The following is a 16,047-nucleotide window of genomic DNA, read 5'->3' as shown; positions in this document are numbered from 1 at the left end:
TGAGCATAGAAACCAGCCTGACCTTGGATACTCTTTGTGCTTGTGGAACTGCAAAAGGAACCCATGACTTCTCTCCTGCCCTATATTATGTATGAGACTGGAAGCCAGGCTCCCTCTCCATGCAAGGACTCCCACCATCTGACTGTTAACAAAACTGAGGTAAGGCACCAGCAAAGCTAAGGACCTACTTTGTTGGACATTATAGTTTTAATGCTTGATAAGCACACACTTACTCTCCTGCTGAGGATAATGAGCATAGTGGTTGAGAGCTTGGGCTGTGCATTCAGACAGACCTACATCTTCATCTTCAGACAGACCTGCCTTCATCACTTAATGTGTGTGTATATGTGTGTGCATGCCTGAATGTGAGCTTGAGTGAGTTGTTATCCATCCTCATAGGCAAAATGGGATAGATTGCAGGACCTACCACATAAGGTTATTATGGAATAAGACGCATAAAGTGCTCAGAGCACTTAGTAAATGTTAGATGCCACTGTTACTCATATGTTAATTGAATTGTGCAAATGAGAATTTTCACCACTGGTAGGGAAAGTAATATTGAAGGATGAAGATTTTATGGCTTACCTCCTCTTGGCAAGGTATTGCAGGCCTTTGGGGATTTCTTTCTATCAAACATCTGAATTACAAATAGCCAACACGTAACCACCATGAAAATATCCAATGGCGGACTCCCACCCTGGAGTCATAGCTGATGTCGGAGCTCTAGTGGGCAAGACATCTGATTCCCTACACACCATGTGAGTGTAAGTCACCATGTAAGTGAGGCATTGGGTCCTGCTTAAAACTCAACCCAGGCACTACTTCCTCACCGAGGAAGCCTTTCTTGCTTCCAGGCTGGGCAAGACACCTTTTCCAAGGCTCCTAGACACCTATTGTTGCTGACTTTTACTGGAGTGTTTCCCTCTTCTTGAGGGCAGAGACTTGCATGTCATATTCCTGGAAGTAGCATTTTCTCAAATATTTGTTGAGGAGTAGAGGATTGGGCATTCTTTGCTACCCAGCATTTTCCCATGGACACAGTGCTACCTATCAGTTATTTTTGAACCTGGCTGCACATTAGAATCACCTGGAAAGCTTTATGGGGCACCTGCGTGGCTCAGTCGGTTAAGCCTCTGACTTTGGCTCCAGTCATGATCTCGCAGTTCATGAGTTCGAGCCCCACATTGGGCTCTGTGCTGACAGCTCAGAGCCTGGAGCCTGCTTCAGATTCTGTGTCTTCCTCTCTCTCTCTGCCCCTCCCTTGCTCATGCTCTGTCTTTCTCAAAATGAATAAATGTTAAATTTGTTTTTAATAAGAAAAAAAAATCACCTGGAAAGCTTTAAAAACTACTGGTTCCTGGGCCCCATTCCAGGCCAGTGAAATCTGGGTATAGAACACAGGTTTGGGTGTTTTCCAGAGTCTCACATGTTTCCAAATACAGTCACAATTGAGACCCAGCATTATAAACCATGAATGCTAAGCCCTCAGGCTTACCCATAGCCCAGCCAGCCCACCCTCGTGGAGCTTTTGGGGAACACAGGAGTAGGAGCAAGTGACTGTGCCCATTGTGAATCACATTTGTAGTAAAGCAGGAATGTCCTGTCATGTAATTTTAGTTTTAAAACAATATCTAAACAAGCAGAGAAAAAGCCAAAGGAGTTCAATTCTTTAAATTGTGGTCCACGAGGGGTGCCTGTTTGGCTCAGTCTGAAATCCGACTCGATGTCAGCTCAGGTTATGGCTTGTGAGTCTGAGCCCGAGTCAGTACTTGAAGTCTGTGGTTAAAAAATTACATTTGTTCCCAGTGGGGAACTCTACTGCCCATGTTTCACCTTTGGAGCTTCCTGTCATTAGTGAAGCCATGTTTGCCAGAGGAGAAGCACAGAGGGGAGGCTGGGCGGAAAGATGGCAGCTTCTGCTGGTCTCACCCAGCCTCTTCCACTCTAAATGGGTGGGATTTCCTCTGGACAGAATTCAAGGCAAGCAGAAAGTATCATGAGACTACACAACTTTCCAGACGTTTCTCATGTTTAAGGGATGTAGATTTTCCTGTATCATTTCTTAAGTAGTAAGCTGGAGGAGGGATGGCATGTAAGGGTTTGGGTGAGCGAACAAATGGCAGAAAGACCCAGTAATTTGGTACAGCAAAGGCCTGGTGTAAGATCTCTTTCCCTTACAGGTTGGCTGGTCTTTGGCACATCACATGGTTTGTCTGCAACACACCTGAATGATAATACTGCTTCTAAGATGAGTTCAAGGACACACAGGAGGAGGTTTGAGAGACAGTTTAGGAACACAGAGAAGGGTGTGAGCTTGAGGTCACAGAATGATTTCCAAAAGGCTAAAAAAGCAGAATGAATGTGTTTTAGACTTAATCAGATTGTGAGTACAGAATGAGCAAATGAGCCGGTTCCCAAAGGAGAATTTGGGGAACAACAGTGTATTTAGTGAAGGCTGAAATAGCAGCTGAAAATCTGTTTTTTATCAAGTTTATTTCCCAATTGCAGTCATTTTTCATACAATTAAATATTTCTACTTGCTATTGACTAAGAAATAAACATATAGATTAGTTGCCAGGCAGAATCGTTTTTAGCAATATATATTTGACTATTAAATATGTGTAAAATGTTTGGTAGTAGTACAGAACAAAATTAAAGGGTTTATTGATTAGTTTTTAAATAAATTAACTATTCCTAAAGCCCAATACTAGAGTTTCATATACTCATGTACTGCCATTTACTGAAGCAACATAGCTCCCATTATCATATTCTCTGCTTCACAAACTCCTCTAAGTTTAGCTACACATTATGCTGCATTACCTTAGGTAGTAAGAAACAGACTGTTAGCTCTACATAAGTTTAATCTTGACTTTACTGCATTTAGTAATCTCTTAACAAGATGTGTTCCTGATTCCTTTGTATAAATTGGTCCTCATTTTGAGACATAAATTTCACATTTATTTGAATTGAAAACAAAGTTATGGGGCACCTGTCCGGCTCAGTCAGTGGAATATGTGACTCTTTATCCCTGGTTTGTGGTTTCAAACCCCATGTTGGGTGTAAAGTTTACTTAAAACTCTTGGGGGCACCTGGGTGGTTCAGTCGGTTAAGCGTCTGACTCTTAGTTTCAGCTCAGATCATGATCTCACGGGTCCATGAGTTGGAGCCCTGTGTCTAGCTCCACGCTGAGAGCATGAAACCTGCTTGGGATTCTCCCTCTCTCCCTCTCTCTGCACCTCCCCGCTTGCTCTCTCTCACTCTCTCTCTCAAAATAAATAAACTTAAAAAAAAAAAGTTATACTTTTCTGAGAAAATAAGCCTGATTTTGACTCATTGGTCTAAAAACAAAGACTAATTGGCAGAGGTTACATGGTGACTATTTTCCATAAATTGCATTAATTAAATCTACAATCCAAGGCTTTCGTAAACTCTCTGTAAAAATATTGTACTGACAAACATGTACTGAAATTACTGCCTTGAACTCCACCCACCAAGTTTTCTTGAATAGATCAGATTAAACTGTTTACCTCTAAGCATGGAAGGGTAGCAGGTGTGATTAGTAGTTATTTGATAAGTCCTGGTAAAGTCTTCTGTGCCTGCTTCCCAGGAACAGAAAATTAATGAGTCTACTGATTGAATACAAATCCTTTTAAAAGTCAGGTCTTTGGGGTGCCTGGGTGGCTCAGTCGGTTGGGCGTCCGACTTTGGCTCAGGTCATGATCTCGCAGTTCGTGGGTTCAAGCCCCGCATCAGGCTATGTGCTGATGGCTCAGAACCTGGAGCCTGCTTCGGATTCTGTGTCTCCCTCTCTCTCTGACCCTCCCCTGTTCATGCTCTGTCGCTCTCTGTCTCAAAAATAAATAAATGTTAAAAAAATTTTTTTTAAAAAGTCAGGTCTTTGGGGTGCCTGGGTGGCTCAGTCAGTTGAGCACTTCGGCTCAGGTCATGATCTCACAGTTTGTGGGTTCAAGCCCCGCATCGGGCTCTGTGCTGACAGCTCAGAGCCTGGAGCCTGCTTTAGATTCTGTGTCTCCCTCTCTCTCTGGCCCTCCCTTGTTCATGCTCTCTCTCTCTCTCTCTCAAAAACAAACATTAAAAAAGTTAAATAAATAAATAAATAAATAAGGCAGGTCTTTGCTTTCAGTAAGATTGAGAGGATTATCAGATGGTAAACCCTCAGAAGTAATTTGTGATTATTTGGTGTATAACTTGAAAGAAATTTAAAGAATTAGGTGGAATTTTTATAACAAGACCCCTCTGCTCCCTCATACATCAACACAGTCTCAGCAATTAGATCCATAAAAATGAAAAACGGAAGAGGACAAGGTATTCTTTCAATTCGTCTGTGAACATATGAACCAACTGGAAAAAAAATCCCCATCTGAGATGAATTTTCTTTTTAACATTTTATTACTGGAAATTTTAAACATTCACAGGAGGGAGAGTAATAGCATGGACCCATACCAGCTTCAGCAGTTGCCAATATGCTGCTGTTGTCAGTTCACAGAGGGACATTGTACCTTCTCTGCTTAGGTCTTCGTCAGGCTGCTATAGTAGACCACCACTGACTGGCTCCCGTGGTGGGCAACACCTGTGCCAGAATGTGTGTGTCTGCTTCTTTGGGCAGGTTACCTGGAAGTCATGGATGGATTCTCTCTGCCTGGAATAAGAAATGACCCTCCCAAGAGAGGTGAGGAGCCCCCCACAGATTTCCTGCTGAACGAGCAGCAGCAGGGCAAGTACGGGCTGCGGTGGAGGGGACGCAGGGTGCATGTGGCATTTTCAAGTCACCTTGGGCATCATGGCTGCTCCTTCCTCCCTCTTTAAAGAAAGCTTGTTCTTGGCACTAGAGGCCTGGCTCATGGATATGAGGGAAGCCAGGGCGTGTCCCACTTGGCTGAACTTGTACAGGCTGACTGTGGTTTGCAGCAGCCCCCAGGAGAGCTGCAGAGCATCCATGGGACCTCCTGTCTAGGAGCTGATAGGGGTCCTCCATGGGCCACATGGTCAGATGCTTTTCTTTCCTGAGAGTGTCCCAGAGTGGAACCAACAAAGGGTGAATTGACTTGTTCACTCATTTAAAAGTGCCTACTCTGTGTCAGAACCAGTGTTAGGCTCTGGAATATGAAATGAATAAAGCAGCTTGCTTCTGTGGTGTTCAAAGGCAGAGGGGAGTGGTAACAGAAAAACTAGTGCTATGAGGGGATGAGTGGACACTGAGTCGATTCCTTTTTTTTTTTTTTTAATGTTTATTTTTGAGAGAGTGTGTGTGTGTGCACAAGCAGGGGAGGGGCAGAGAGAGAGACAGAGAGACAGAGAGACAGAGAGAGGGAGAGAGAGAGGAAGATACAGAATCTGAAACAGGCTCCAGGTAAGCTGTCAGCACAGAGCCCGACACAGATCCGGAACTGGGGAATGGCAAGATCATGACCTGAGCCGAAGTCAGACGCTTAACCGACTGAACCACCCTGGTGCCCCAACACTGAATTGATTCTTAAATGAAGAGTGAGTTTCCCAGGGGAATCTGGGTACTTGGGGCACTGGGGAGACTGGTCCATAGCAGGTGGCTCACACCCTTAGGTGCAGGTGGAGCCTGGGAGCCTTGTGGGATTAGAAGGTCTGCATGGGGCTCAAGCTGCTGTACTCTCCAACAAGTGAGGGTACAAGGGAGAGGCATCTCAGTAGCTAAGGGGACAGCCACCTCAGCAGGAAACAAGGACACAAAGAGGTGACTGTTGAGGCAGCATGTGTGTGTTGGACACAGCAAGGGGCAGGAAGGATGCTACCGAGGCACAGGTCATCTCAGATTACTCAGGTCCACAGCAGTGCCGTCCCTAAAGTGACCCCAACTGGTGACACCCATGCTGGTCCCTTGTGTCCTCTACTTGAGACAGTCAACTCCACAGTTGCTCCCAAGATGTCAGTGAGCTGGGTTCCTGCAGCATACTGGCCCCTGAATCTTGCCAACGGAGACACAGCCTTGCCAACAGAGTCAAGCTTGTGGATCTTTGCCAATCTGCAGTAAATGCCTACAGAAAGAAAAGTCCCATAACAAACGTGTAGGTCCTCACAAGGTCCTTCGAGTGTAGCTAACCTCCTGGCTGGTGGAGGATCTCTGATCTGTGGAATTATTCTAGTCTAGAAATTGGTTGAAGGGACATGTCTCTACCTGATTGTTACTCAAGTCAGGCCTATATTCACAAGATCTGACATAGGTTTTAACTATGCAAACCAAGCAGGAATCTAGTGGGCAGTTTATCCTTTTCAAACCTAGGCACTTGGTAATCAGTCACCCCCAGAATTATCTGGGGCAGGGCCATTCTGATCACTACACTGGCCCTGTTGCCTGCTATGTTCAGCTTCCTGGCTTGACACTAAACTCCTGAGTCTTCCTTTCCCATTTAAGCCAGGGTACCTGTATTAGTTGCCTCTGGCTGCCATGACAAATGGCCACAAGTGTAGTGGCTTAAAAGCACAGAAATTTATTCTGTTATAGTTCTAGAGGCTGAACCCACCATCAGTATAAGCAGGGCTTGTTCCCACTGGAAGCTCTGGGGGACAGTCTGATCTTGGCCTCCTCCAACTTGTGGGGGCTGGGCTTCCTTGGCTCGTAACAGCATCTGCACATCACCTTCTCTGCATACCTGGGTGTAAAATCTTTCCCTGCCTCCCCCTCTCCGATCCTGAATTTAATCACGTGTACAAAGACCCTTTTTCTCCCCAGGCTCCAAAGACTAGGATGTGGACATCTCTTGCGGCCATCCTCCAGCCCACTCCAGAGTCCACCTTAAATGTGATGGGAATTTTTGGCCTCTCAACTTCACTTGGCCACAACTGAGTTTAGGCCCCTAGTAGCCAGTTGAGCAAACAACTAGAACTTCTCCTTTGTTTAAACCAACACACTATCCATGAATTCAATCCAACTTAGTATCATTTTCTTTCTTCTCTAGACTCCTGCACTCAGAATCTATTCTTTCATTTGTTCCCCTCATTTTGGCTGACATGAATTCTTAAAGGGCTGTGTTCCTTTTGTGTGGAAGCCAAGTTGTTCCAGTATCAACTTTGTTATTGGCTACTTCCGGTCTGAAAACAGTGGTGGCGTGGGGAGAAACATAAGATCTGTTTCCTTGGGGACGGGACAGCATTGGAATAACAGTGGGTCTGGGTGTTGGTGAGCCTGTCAAAGACTCCTAAATACCTCCATTCTGGTTCAGAGGACACTCTTTCTGTGTTACTGAACCAACTGTCACATATGTGGCTATTTCAACCCTGTTTTACCCCTTGCATAACAACTCTCAGGGCTTATGTTTTAAGAATTCAGGTTATTTTGTTTGCTGCTTACATTGCAATTCAGGACTGTTAGAAATCACCACCCGACACTACAATCTTGCATTGCTTTTGCCTTTCACATTGTTCCGTGGTGATCGCAATGGCGCAAACCTGAACAAATCTATAACAGATAGTTGATACCAGGTCACCACAGGTGATTAGCCACTTTCCACCACAGGGTACGGGCTGCCAGATTCTTTTTGCTGGATACTAATGGTATTTCTGCTCAGGCCAGTGTAACTTCTTCCTTCAGCTTTCCCTGTGTTACTTTTGCCTCTAACTCCCTCCCTGTTTGTCAGTTTTCCTTTAGAGTTCTTGGTTTTAAGCAACAGAAACCAATCCTAGTTGACTTAAGCAGAGAAGGGAAATTATTTGAAGGATCTCAAGTAGCCCAGAGAATGAACTTGAAGCCTGGAGAATGAGCTGAGGCTCAGAACCAACAGACCGGGTGCAGTGTAGTGAGCACGTACTGGGCCCCTGGGGAAGCACCACTGCCCTCCCACTGGGTGCCATTATCCCCACCACCACAGGCTGCTGCCTTGGATGGCCTGATTGTGCCTGCCTCTGCATCACTCTTGAGTCAGGATCATGACATCAAGCTCTGGCTTCCTGTTGCCAGGAGCAAGGGACCCCAAATAGATCAGTGTACTTGGGGAGAAGATGATTGATTAAAAGGTACATTTCCTTGTCCACACTTTATTTCAGTCCTTACGCCAGTGAACTGTAATGGTCTATTCATCCACTTGTGTGGATTTTCCTGGCAAACAGACAGCTCATTATCAGCACAAGTCCTATGCTTTGTAACATGAGCATGTGGCATCTGTCCCCGGCACAGCATACACACCCAGACAAGTGGGTCGTCACTGAAGGAATAAAGTGTGTAGGCTGTAAAGCTGCCCTTGGCAGGTGAGGGTTTGTGTCTGTGGTGTGGAAGATGCAGTCATGTCTCTTATTCCTAGAGGGTAGAACTTGTAATTCACATCTTAGAAGCAGCACAAGATGGTTACTGAAATGTGTATTAAGTGGAAATGCTAGGTTCTAGGAAAACCTGGATGACTTCACATTTTTCTAAATATTTCTTGATTAATTTGCAAAAGTTGCAAGAGGAACCACAGCTTTATCACATTACGACCTATCAATTGGTTGTCCATTAGAACCTCGAGCCTTTGGGGTTTCTCTTCATAGTCGTTTGTAAGTGGAAGTAATGGCTGTGTGCTGCTGGGGCCTCTGGGTCTGATAGGCAGTATGGTGGGGTTTCTCAAGGCTTCAGAACCACCTTGAGGATAAGAGCTGAGACCTAAATTATCAGTAGTTCTTAGGCAGCACTTGAGAATGTGCATTTCTGACAAGTCCTCTAGGAGCTGCTGGGGGTGGGGTATCACACTGTTGTACAAAGAGTAGATTTCCTTGGGGTGAATGAAAGCTTTCTCACACATTAAAACAAAACAAAACCTTTCGTCCAGGGTCAGATTTGTGTGCAAGTAATAAAAATAGTCAAACTGTTTACACAAGGGACACCCCCCTCACCTAACAGAAGCCCACAGGAGGTGGGCAGTTCGACCACCGTGGTCAGGAGCCCGGGGTCTTCCCACCTCTGCATTTTGGCTCTGTGTGAAGGCTGACTACCCTTGGGCCTCTTTGGACACATACGGGAGGATAGAGTTAGGTCTGCCCTGTTCCCTCCCTGCACTCACTGACATCATGTGCCCATCACCTGACCAGTGACAGCCAGCAGGCCCAGGCCCAGAGCAGACTGGCCGTGTCTGGGGTCTGCCCTGGTCAGAAGGAAGCAGGCTGCTGGGGGATCTGCTTGGAAGAAGGAAGGCGACAGGAATCACATGGCTACTTGGCAATGGAGAGAAAATACGTATCATTATCTGTCACTTAAGGTGACAGTTTTTGCCTAGAATATTGAATCACTCCATTTTATGTTTATGGCAAGATAATGGTGACAACAATTTAGTGCTGGGTTACAAAGAGCCTAATGTATGACACAGCTTTTTAAAAGTTGTTCCTTTGAGGATCTGACAAACATTTAATATAGACCATTCCATAGAAAGAAAGGGTATGATCTTGCTTATTCATAATATCAGGGAGACTAATTTAGGGGCCATGGATGGCCACTAGAGCAACAGTGTCATATCAACACTCAACATGGATTTCGGATGAAGGGTTTCTGATCTAGACAATCTGGTTCTGGCACTTATGACCTGGAAGATTAGAGGAAGACCCTACCTTTTAGGGGTTTCAGCTCCTTGTATGTTTAAGGAAGGGGGTATGAGCCCTGAGGATGCAGGGACTAGTCTGCTGTGTTCACTGCTTATGCCCGACACCTATAAAAGTGCCTGCCCCACAGAGGCGCTTGGAGAGAATGTGACGAAGGAATGCAGGAACCTCCCAGAGTGGTTACACTGCCTCTTCAAAGGACTGTTGTCAGACTACAAGTAAAGAGCATCATAAATGTGAGATGCTGTTACTTTACTTGAGGGACACTGGAATTCCTTAATGATGCCCATCTTTTCAGTAGGAATATGGCTTTGTTACAAAGATAGGTATACCCCCTGTGAAGAAGCACAGGTGCTCCTCAAGTCAAGTGATGTTTTTTGAGAGTGTGTGGGACTGAGTTGGCCTATTATAATCTGGCCTGTCTCTGCCTGTGTCTACCCGTCTCTGTCTCTCTCTCTGATGTTTAGGGCAGATGCACAATGTGTTTGGGAAAGAAGTATCATTGGATTATTCTTTGAATCTGCGTCATGGAAAACTTGATTTGTTAATTCACATGCCTGACAACATAATGCTACAGATCTTCTCTTTTCTTGATTTGGATGACATTGGGCAGCTCTCAAAAACCTGCAAAAAATTCCAAAAGGTAAGGCCTTAAAATATTATACACACACACACACACACACACGCACACGCACACACACGTGTGTGTGCATGTATTTTTTACTGGTAAATATTACACAGAATTTCAAAGAGAAAGGGCATGATTTAGAAAACCTTAACTTCATGTAATGACGCACTGGATTTTGGCAATAATAAAATTAAAATATGTTTTACTTACAGCCTAAGAAACTGGTTAAGTTATGCTCAAGAGGAAAAAGTAGCACCAAGAAAGAAAGATAAAGTGGTCTTTTGTAAAATATAAGGTCAATGAGCACTGTAGGCAAAACTATTCAAACAAAAGGAAATGCATCATGCTGCATTTCAAGGTAAATGGTGTTAAAACACACATATTAAAGAGAATGTTAAAAACAGTACTAATACAGTTTCTAATTGAACTTAAGCAAATACTAAAAACAGAAAAAGAAATTGTATGGAAATTCCTAAGTGTGGTTTTCACCAGTGTCCTTCAATGAGAAACTTGGCAGCAGATTAACAAAGATCCCTGGGGAAAGAATTACTTTTCAAATTCCTAATTTTACACATATTGTTTCAGGCATCTGTAGATATTTGGTAATAAATAAATTTTGAATTCCTTAGGAATGAGAAGCAATGAAAATCTATCTTTATATATAATCATTATTTAAAAGTTAGAAAACAACTAAAAATCACTTAATCCTACCTCCAATTGCTATTAAATTGTGGACTAGTTCCTGTATTTTTCCTAAAAGCTTGAGTACGTTTTGTGTTTGTACCTACTAACTCCCTTCACCCATTTTGCCCATCCTCCCCACCCCCCGCCCCCGGCGACCACCAGTTTGTTCTCTATATTTATGAGTCTGTTTCTGTTTGTGTTTTTAGATTCCACATAGGAGTGAAATTATTTGTATTACTTTTTTTCCGTCTTATTTCACTTACAATAACACCCTCTATGTCCAACTGGGTTGTCACAAATGACAAGATCTCATACTTTTTTTGTGACTAGAGTAATATTCCATGGTATATACAAACCACATCTTTATTCATCTATCCACGAACACCTGGGCTGCTTCCATATCTCGGCTATTGTAAATAATCCTGCAATAAACATAGTGGTGCATATACCTTTCCAAATTAGTGTTTTCATTTTCTTTGGGAAAATACCCAGCAGTGGAATTACTGAATCATATGGTATTCCCATTTTTCATTTTCTTAGGAAATTCTGTACCATTTTCCACAATACACTCCCACCAGCAGTGTACGAGGTTCCCTTTTCTCCACATCCTTACCCACGCTTGTTATCTCTTGTCTTTGATCTTGGCCATTCTGAACAGGATGAGGTGATCTCTCATCGTGGTTTTAATTTGCAGTTCCCTGATGATTAGTGATGTTGTGCACCTTTTCATGTGTCTTTTGACCATCTGTGTCTTTGGGAAAATATCTATTCAGGTCTTCTGCCTGTTTATTAATCAGATTATTTTTTTCCAGTAATGATTTGTATAATCTTTATATATTTTGGATACTAACCCCTTATCAAATATGTCATTTACAAATATCTTCTCCCATTCTGTAGGTTGCCTTTTTGTTTTGTTGGCGGTTTCCTTTGCTGTGCAAAAGATTTTCTTTTTGGTGTAGTCCCAATGGTTTCTTTTTGCTTTTGTTTCCCTTGCCTGAGGAGAGGTAGCCACAAATATGTTGCTAAGGCTGAGTAATCCATGAGATTACGGCCTATGTTTTCTTTGAGGAGTTTTACAGTTTTGGGTCTCACTGTTAGGTGTTTAATCCATTTGGGGTTTATTTTTGTGTGTGGTGTAGAAAAGTGATCCGTCTTCATTCTTCTGCCCGTAGCTGTCCAGACCCAGCACCATTTACTGAGGAGACCATCCTGTCCCCATTGTGTGTTCTTGCTTCCTTTGTTGCAGATTGATTGACCGTGTTCTTACATGTTGGTACACATCTTTCCAGACATTTTCTAGCACAGACATCCTGTATATCTATGAACTATTTAAAGCACATCCCGTACTTGTAATTTTGTGACACACTGTGGACATTTCAATGTCTGTATTCTGCCATGGCTGCTGAGGAGCAGTGGGCAGAGCATAGGGACAGCTGGCATGCTTACTGTCTGTACATGTGCAGGTCTGTCTGTAGGGTGCAGTGTTAGGAGTTCAAATGCTGAGTGTGAGGATATTTCCATTTTATATTTTGATATGGCAATTTTGCCTGAGGAATTTCCTTCCTAATACAGGAATGACCAAATCTTGTTGGAATGATCCAGGAGAGGGGAGCCACGACTGGTTTCCTTCCTAATGTCCTGCACACTCTTAGCCCTTGGATTTCCAGTGACAGGCCTTTCTCACAGCTCCAGACACCACAACAAAATACCATAGATGGGGGCACCTGGGTAGCTCAGTTGGTTAAGCGTCCAACTTTGGCTCAGGTCATGATCTGGCAGTTTGTGGGTTTGAGCCCCACATCGGGCTCTGTGCTGACAGCTCAGAGCCTGGAGCCTGCTTCAGAATCTGTGTCTCCTTCTCTCTCTGCCCCTCCCCCACTTGCACTCTGTCTCTGTCTCAAAAATGAATAAACATTAAAATTAAAAAAAAAAATACTGCAGATGGGCCACTTTAGCCACAGACACTTCTCACAGTTCTAGAGGCTGGAAGTTCAAGATCAAAGTGCTAGCTGTTTTGGTTCTTAGTGAGGCATTCCTAACTTACACGTGGGCACCTTTTGGTGTTTCCTCATAAGGACACTAATTCTATCAGATCAGAGCCCCATACTTATGACCTCATTTAACACTGATTACTTCTTTACTCCAGATATAGCCACACTGAGGAAGCAGTTAAGACTTCAACATGTGAACCCTGTGGAGACCAAGTTTAGTCCATAGTAAGGCTTGAATGTAAATATCATGGTTTCTATCACTGTTAAGACATCTAAGAAACGCCAGCAGTTTTGTACCCAAACAGCATCTCCTACATTGGCCCTCACACCCGAGTGACACAAGAATCCTTTGTCAAATCAATTGTTCCATTTTTTGGTTCAGGAAAGTATGGTCCTGGGGCACCTGGGTGGCTTAGTCAATTACACGTACAACTTTGGCTCAGGTCATGATCTCGCGGTTCGTGAGTTCGAGCCCCGCGTCAGGCTCTGTGCTGACAGCTCAGAGCCTGCAGTCTGCTTCAGATTCTGTGTCTCCCTCTCTCTCTCTGCCCCTCCCCCACTCATGCTCTGTCTCTCAAAAATAAACGTTAAAAAAAAAAAAAGCATGGTCCCAGTGATGCAGGAAGTGGCTACTTCGTGCATGTATAACTGGGCAAATTATATGTAGGCACATGGCTCTCAGTTTGGCACCTTGATTTTTCTATCATGACAATAATTTATTCTACTAAAAATGCTATTATCATTGAAAAATGCCATTCTTCTATGGGGTAGACTGCTTGTGTTTAAACAAGATGCCTTACCTTTTATCCCTTTAGTCATACAAAGTTACTTATGTAATTATTTTTTTAGATGTGTAACAGTGAAGAACTTGGGGAGAAATTTAACATGTTACAAGACAAACATGCTTTTGACACAAAGAAGGATAGACACTTACAAGAAGTTGTAAGCTTTCCACCAAAATGCAGGCCAACAGAAACACACAGATAAGACAGCATTTTTCTAAACTTGACTGAAGTGACAAACTTTTATTTTTTTTTATTTTTATTTTTTCAACGTTTATTTATTTTTTGGGGGACAGAGAGAGACAGAGCATGAATGGGGGAGGGGCAGAGAGAGAGGGAGACACAGAATCGGAAACAGGCTCCAGGCTCCGAGCCATCAGCCCAGAGCCTGACGCGGGGCTCGAACTCACGGACCGCGAGATCGTGACCTGGCTGAAGGCGGACGCTTAACCGACTGCGCCACCCAGGCGCCCCGACAAACTTTTAAAAGTAAGGATTTAAACTGAATTTTCATATAATAATGACTATCATTAAACCTTACTAAAGCTGAGACTGGGTTGAAGAAATTACCTGGTGGATTTAAGCAGGCTAATTTGCTTGGGGAAAAACAAACAAACGAACAAAAAACCAACCCTCTTGACTCTGAACACTGTTCTGAAAATAAACTTATTTTCACTCTTTTTTTTTCTTGTTTTGGTAGTAATTAACACAGATTGAATAGATCAAATATCCATTTAAATTCTCCATTTTAATCTCTGACATGTTCTTAATTTTAAAGACAGGAAGAATAGAACAGAAAACAAATCTGTCTAAAGTATAATTACCTCTCTTTTCATCAGAGTTAAGAAAATAGACTTAAAAATGAGAATTCACTCATACAGATGAAAATAAAAAATCCTTTCTCATGGCGTAATGTGAAGAAATTCATGCCCTTCTCCACCCGAGGTCCTATCCATGTCATGACTGCGGCTGAGCCATAACCACTCCTCTCCTTAGTTCCTGGGGCCACATGATCCACTAGACTTCCTAAGACTTGTATCAAAGAACCTGTTGCTCTGTGAGCTACCTCACCCTCCCCGAGTGTTTCACTGTCATGTGATTCATTAAGTGGGAGACAATTACTTGTTAATACTATTATCAAGCAAGTGAAAACTTATTTCCAAAGATGTATGTGAGATTCTTCAAGGTACCTATTTCACGTCAGATTTGAGGAATTACTTCAGTCAGTTGGTGTTTCTAATTTACTAGCAAGACTGAGAGCCATTAAAATACTGATAGTTAATGCTCTGCTTTGCTATGTTCATGTTTAAATATAGTTACTAAAATTATTAGGTAGCTGTGGGGCGCCTGGGGGGGCGGTGCTCAGTCGGTTGACCATCCAACTCTTGATTTTCGCTCAGGTCATGATCTCAGAGTTGTGGGATCGAGCCCTGCATCAGGCTGTGCTTAGAATGGAGCCTGCTTGGGATTAACTGTCTCCCTCCCTCTGCCTTTCTCCCTTGCTCGTGCTCTCTCTGAAAAATAAAAATAAAAATAAAATACTTAGGTAGCTGAATAAAACCAAAAACAAATCCAAAATGAGAAACAGAAAAAAGAAAGTTTTGCAGAGGAATTACTAGAAAGTGAACCAACAGGTGGCCAACCCCACCCCACTCCTTGGTCATGGGAGCCCTCCCCACAATACGGGCTCCCATGGGCAATGCCCATGTGAAGAATATTCTTTAACATTTCTATCATTTCTTCCTTTTTTTTTTTTTTATTTAAAAAAAAAATTTTTTTTTCAACGTTTATTTATTTTTGGGACAGAGAGAGACAGAGCATGAACGGGGGAGGGGCAGAGAGAGAGGCAGACACAGAATCGGAAACAAGCTCCAGGCTCTAAGCCATCAGCCCAGAGCCCGACGCGGGGCTCGAACTCACGGACCGCGAGATCGTGACCTGGCTGAAGTTGGATGCTTAACCGACTGTGCCACCCAGGCGCCCCTTCTATCATTTCTTAGACATGTGATAAACTCAAAAACTTATTTCTGGGTAATTAGTAATAAAAACTTTACGAATATGGGGCACCTGGGTGGCGCAGTCGGTTAAGCGTCCGACTTCAGCCAGGTCACGATCTCGCAGTCCGTGAGTTCGAGCCCCGCGTCGGGCTCTGGGCTGATGGCTCAGAGCCTGGAGCCTGTTTCCGATTCTGTGTCTCCCTCTCTCTCTGCCCCTCCCCCGTTCATGCTCTGTCTCTCTCTGTCCCAAAAATAAATAAACGTTGAAAAAAATTTTTTTTTAATTAAAAAAAAAAACTTTACGAATATGAAAACAGCTTTTGGCTTTGCCAGCAACAAGTGCTGGACATCTCTAAACCTGTTTCTTAGTTTGTAAAAGGGAGATTATGTGTGTCGTGTCCTGCCCAACC

The sequence above is a fragment of the Prionailurus bengalensis genome, chromosome A1, assembly GCF_016509475.1.
Source record: "Prionailurus bengalensis isolate Pbe53 chromosome A1, Fcat_Pben_1.1_paternal_pri, whole genome shotgun sequence".
NCBI classification, from domain to species: domain Eukaryota; kingdom Metazoa; phylum Chordata; class Mammalia; order Carnivora; family Felidae; genus Prionailurus; species Prionailurus bengalensis.
The sequence above is the reverse complement of the archived record's forward strand: the minus strand, read 5'-3'. Positions refer to the sequence as shown.